The 5,983-nt window shown below is 39.7% G+C and overlaps 1 pseudogene; it reads left to right on the top strand.

The window, feature by feature from the left end:
* Positions 1–594: 594 nt before the first annotated feature.
* LOC110285035 lies at positions 595–1,781 on the top strand (annotated as a pseudogene).
* The last annotated feature ends 4,202 nt before the right edge of the window (positions 1,782–5,983 follow it).

The following is a 5,983-nucleotide window of genomic DNA, read 5'->3' as shown; positions in this document are numbered from 1 at the left end:
AGTGTCTTGCACTCTCAGACACATGTAATATGCTACATATTCCTGATTGTTTCCTCAGTAATATGAACAAGATTCTAATGAAAGTAAGGGGGCATTTTCCCTATTTGTTATCTACATGTGTTGATTTCATGTGGGACTTTCTGCTACTCCTTTCCTTGATTCAACAGGAGAATATTTTTCCATATATTCTTTAAGTAAAACAAAAAATATTTCATACAAATATGTCACTGACAGCATTTTTATGATTCATGGGAATGCCTGTATTTAACTCTTGTAAGTCTTTCAAATCATCGCAGTGCCTTTCACCTTCAACTGTTATGTAATAGAGAATTTGTTGATTCCTTTGGAAACAGTATTTCAAATTTTGTAAGTTTCTAAGATCTGATTGGGGGCTACACTGAGTTTATGAAACCTAAATAATGGAAAGAGCTTGAATTCCAAGCTACATGTGTGTCTTCATCTGACCTGTGACATGCTGCATGGAAATTTGAACCAGTTAACTGACATTTTCTCAAATTTCAGTTCTATATCCAATCCTTAAAATGGGAATAGAATAAAACCTATATACTATCTTTTCCCATTCCCAGTGCAGCCATGGCTTGTGGTCCCAAGAAATATCTGAAGCAGGTAGCTGCTACAAAACTTCGGATGCTGGATACTTAACTGGAGTGTTTGCTCCTCATCCATCCACCGTTCTTCACAAGCTAAGGGATTGCTTGCTTCTGACCATTTTCCTAAAGAACAGACTTAAGTATACCCTGACGGGAGATGAAGTTAAAAAATATTTGAATGCAGCGATTCATTAAAATTGATGGAAAAGTCTGAAACTATATAACCTGCCCTGCTTGGTTTATGGATGTCATCAGCATAGAAAAGACTGGAAAGAACTTCTATCTGATCTGTAACACCAAGAGTTGTCAAGCCCACTCTCGACAAGCAAGAACAACACGACCACCAGTCCTTGTAACAGTTTATTCAGCAAACTTCAGTCTTCATCTCTCTCGCTTCAACTTTATCCTTCCACTTTATCTCTCTCTCTAACCCGGGCCTCTCACTCTTATATATTCTCAGCCCCCATCCACTCACAGCAGGCCACGTCACCTCACCAGGCACTCAGCTTCAGCTAATCAGGGCGGCAGGGGCATGTCTCCACCAAATATGGATTCACCAGTAACATGATGCACCTGCGCAGCTCTCACGATGGTTGTGGCTTATTTTCAGGTGTATGAGGAAGTCAGGTGCAAGTCATAAGACTTAGCTGTAGTCCCGGGCGCCATCTTGGGACTGCTGCCACACCCGCTCCTCACAAAGAGTCGCTTTGCAGTTCATCATATTACACCCAAGGAGGCCAAGTACAAGTTGTGCAAAGTGAGAAAGATCTTTGTGGGCACAAAAGGAGTCCTACATCTGGTAACACATAATGCTCGTATTATTCGATCCCCTCATCAAGGTAAATGACACCATTCAGATGGATTTGGAGACAGGCAAAATAACTGATTTCATCACGTTCAACACTGGGAACCTATGTATGGTGACTGGAGGTGCTAACTTGGGAAGAATTGGTGTAATCACCAACAGAGAGAGACATCCTGGCTCTTTTGATGTGATTCATGAGAAAGATGCCAATGGCAACAGCTTTGCCACTCAGCTTTCCAACATTTTTGTTATTGGCAAGGGCAAAAAAACATGGATCTCTCTTCCCTGAGGAACAGGAATCCATCCACCTCATCATTGCGGAAGAGAGAGACACGAGGCCAGAGGCCAAACAGAGCAGGGGGTGAAATGGTCTCTAGGAGACATGCTGGAAAAGTATTTTTACAAGGCTTTGTAGGGAACATGCTAGACTAAACAGCATGATGAAACAAAACAAAACAAAACAAAACAAAACAAAACAAAACTATATAGTGACTATATAGTAAGGAAACATTACCTATAACATATTTGATAACTGATGTAATTAATATGTTTTCTGTACATTTACTTACAAGTGACAGATCATATTAACAGATACATACACGTCTAATCTGTCAAAATGTAGAAAGGTTACATATATTTTAGTGAAAATGTCTACTTTGAATTATATGTGGATTTATAATTATGAGGGCTTATCATGTTGCCTGGGAGAGACTGGCATAATCAAGAGAAATACACATTGAGAAGGCAGTCTAGATATGGGAGTCGCGATTCGGGACAAATCAATTAACAAGGACTTTTCTATACTCCTGAAGTTTATATATATATATATTTAATCTCTGGCATTAGAAAACATGTGTCTTAATGTGAATTTTTTTTTTTTTTGGTTTTTGAGACAGGGTTTCTCTGTGTAGCCCTGGCTGTCCTGGCACTCACTTTGTAGACCAGGCTGGCCTCGAACTCAGAAATCTGCCTGCCTCTGCCTCCCGAGTGCTGGGATTAAAGGCGTGCGCCACCACACCCGGCAATGTGAATTTTTTTATGTTCCTTGTTCATATCCAACTCTTGAGAGACATAACAAAAGTATCAATAGCAATTTGTTAGTCAAGTGACTTAATATGCCTTGTTTCTTTTAAAAACAGAGAGAGTACATGAGAGAGAGGGACTATTAAGGGACATTATTATATCATGGAGCCTTTAGGACCTGTCCTCTTACCACTGGGTTTTTTGTTTGTTTGTTTGTTTGAGTTGAGGATATGAAAGGAAATTCAGGATGAAGCTGAAGGAATCAAAGTTTCATGTAGAGGTTGACATGAGTGAGGCCTGGGGATAAAGGGAGGTTTTCATAAGGTCAGGGAGAAAGGGATACATAAAAATAGCTTACATAAAAACCCGAAACCTAAACTTCCTTAATGATGGAAATTTTGCAGGCTGATTGTTTGATAGATATTGGTGGGAAAAATCCATTAACATTACATCAATTCAGTGTATTTAAACATGGTCAGAATATTAGAGTATATCAAAGAAGTCCAGACAAGGCAAGAAATATTTTCAAGGTCATAGAGCTAATTAGTAGTTATACGCCATGAGTCTTTTTAACATATGCATCGTTTTTAAATGCTCTTTATGTGTACGTGTACAGGTGTGCAAGTATTGACATGCTAGTGCATGTGGACTTAGCTATGTGTCTCTTTATACATTTGTGGAAGTCAGAGGCAAACATCAGATGCTGCCACTTTCTACCCCATTTGAAGCACAGTCTCTTGGTGTTTACCACTGTATATACCAGTTTAACTTTCCCGAAGCTTCTATGGGACTGCTTATTCTAATTGTATGGACACTAAAACTGCATACGCTAGTGTGACTGACTTTATATGGTTATTGGGATCCAAATTCAAATCCCCTGGTATGTATGGCAAGTGCTTTGGCTATTGAGCTTTCTCCCCAAACCATACCTTCATTTCTATATGCTGCAAAAGATCCATATGGTGGTATAAAAATAAATCCATAGACTCATCCAGTGGGAATTTCAGAAACCAATGTATGTCTGATGCTACCAGCAAATATCACCTAGGCCAGATGGAGTAGCCAGTATTGTTTATCTAACCTGAGGATGAACAGCCTGAGTGTCTGGAGTTTTCTGTTCACATAACTTATACATCTCACAAATAACAAATCTGCATGCAATGCATATATACACACTTGAATCCCCAATAGAATATTACAAGGCAATGTAAAAATCCGTGGATGTTCTGTCTTCATATCTGTACCGAGGCAACTCTTCAGCACACAGAGCACTTCATAGAGCTGAAATATATCTCACTTTGGTTCATTCCTGTCCCATTTTGCTCACAATGGAGTCAATATCTGAATTAACTAAGATTTCTGAAGAAAAATGAGTACAGTATAGATGGTGATAAATGAGGCTTATTGTATTGGCTCACACCATTCATAACTGGATATACTACAATTGTTCTATAGTTTAGAGATCAATGTACATCTAGAGCTTCTCAGTTCAAATATCTTGAAGGTACTGACCAAAGGGCACCAAAGATGCTGTAATGGGATAACACTGGATGCCCTATCTCTCTCTGTACAGTTGCAAGTACAAATAGATATCCAGAAGCTAAGAAGTGTGTGGCTTGTTACCAATGGGACACCACAACAAGATGATGCATCTGCTCAGATGAATTCACTATGAGCATGGGATGACGTCTTCCTTCTGCAATTGTTTTCTACTGTCTTGAGCTTTTGAAACCTGTTGCCTTCAGTAATGTTGTTCCTCATATATCTTGTTTATGATACACATGCCAATCTTCCCCAGGAATACATTTAATGATACACTAGGGTCTGCTCAAAACATTTCTCAACCTGGTTGACTTGGCAACCAAAGTTAACAAGCATACACACACACACACACACACACACACACACACATATTTTCTATTAATTTCTCATTCTAAATTCCATTTCTTCATTTTAATTGCCATTAAAATATGGGCTAGAGAAAACAGAGTGTTCGAGAAGAGTGGTTATAGGCTTCACATTTGAGTTTATACTCTACATTGATTTGGGTTCATTTCAATGATGAGCTTCTATTTTTTATTTCCCTCTAATGAACAATTGTCTTCCCACATCCTCTGTGAGATAGTGTTAGCGATGTGTGCTTAATGCTTCAGTCCCTAAATCACAAACAGATTGCCCAGCCCAGAATTCAGAACATGCAGGATTTATTAATATTTGATTGATTGATTGATTGATGAATCAATAGAAAGCAAAACAGATATGACTAGCTGAACAATTATTCTGATGGATGAAAGGAAAGAAACTGAAACTTATTAATACATGGATTATTGTTGCCTTTTCCACAGTAATTCTCCCGGTTTTGTGCCAACCCGCCTCCTATGGAGTGTTGTGCTTGAATTTATAAGTCTGCATTTCCTCCTTCTCCATATGAGCTCTTGCCTATCTTATGCCCTGTGGTACCTCCTGTGCCTACTTGGGGTTTGAATTCTTAAAAGATCATGTAAACATTCTCCTGGAGCCTGCTGCCTGCTAGAGCCAAGGGCTTTGTCAGCAACAAGCCAGCAGCAGCTCAGTGCTGGGCTGTGTTTTTGCAAGTACAAGACAGAAAATCCATGTAATTACTTCTGACGCCCAAGAAGCTGTGCCGCCTGACAGAGCAGCATGTGGAGGAAGCAGTTTGTCAGACCTCTACTGACTAATTCCCTACTCCACCTGAGGTTGTGTGTGAGTGACTAGCGCAGTGGTATGAGCATACATGTGTTTGTAAGTCCTACCAACAGGACTACCAATATTTAATTTGGATTAAGTTTATCCTAATTTGGGGGTGATCTTGACAGGTTTCACCACAATTCAGAAGAAACCTGGACTTTAGAAGGCCCTTAAGGTACAGAAAGGTAAATTTAGTTCAGTGTGGTAGTCACAAAGTTGCCACACACTGCTACATCTTAGAAGCAGACTGAAAGACTATCCCTAGTCACATTCAAGACATTCCTCTCAGAAGGGAACCCAAGTTGTTTGAAAGCTGAGAGCACCTTCCATAAACTGAGATAAAGATGAGAGGCTTTGATAAACCTGGAGGCTGGGAGGTCTCGGCAAGTTTCAGTGAAGATGTAGCTGCTTTCAGAATGTGCCAGATTAACTTGACTATTAAAGGGAATATCAAAGGAATGTTGAATATTTTTCAATGGAACAATATATCTCCACAAACAAAATTCTATAGGCCCAGCGCAGCACAAAGTGTTGAGTTTCCTTAACACATAACATTTCTCCACCTTTCTTAAAAAAATTATAACTCCATCATACCAGTTCAAGAGGATGAACTTTGGAGACAGCAAAGTACTGTTGACTGTCAAGACTGCATGTGCCGGACATGGTGGCACACACCTTTAATCCCAGCACTTGGGAGGCAGAGGCAGGCAGATTTCTGAGTTCGAGGCCAGCCTGGTCTTCAGAGTGAGTTCCAGGACAGCCAGGGCTATACAGAGAAACCCTGTCTCGAAAAAAACCAACCAACCAACCAACCAACCAAACATAAATAAATAAA

This window comes from Mus caroli, chromosome 18 (assembly GCF_900094665.2).
Source record: "Mus caroli chromosome 18, CAROLI_EIJ_v1.1, whole genome shotgun sequence".
Lineage (NCBI taxonomy): Eukaryota > Metazoa > Chordata > Mammalia > Rodentia > Muridae > Mus > Mus caroli.
The sequence above is the reverse complement of the archived record's forward strand: the minus strand, read 5'-3'. Positions and strand labels throughout refer to the sequence as shown.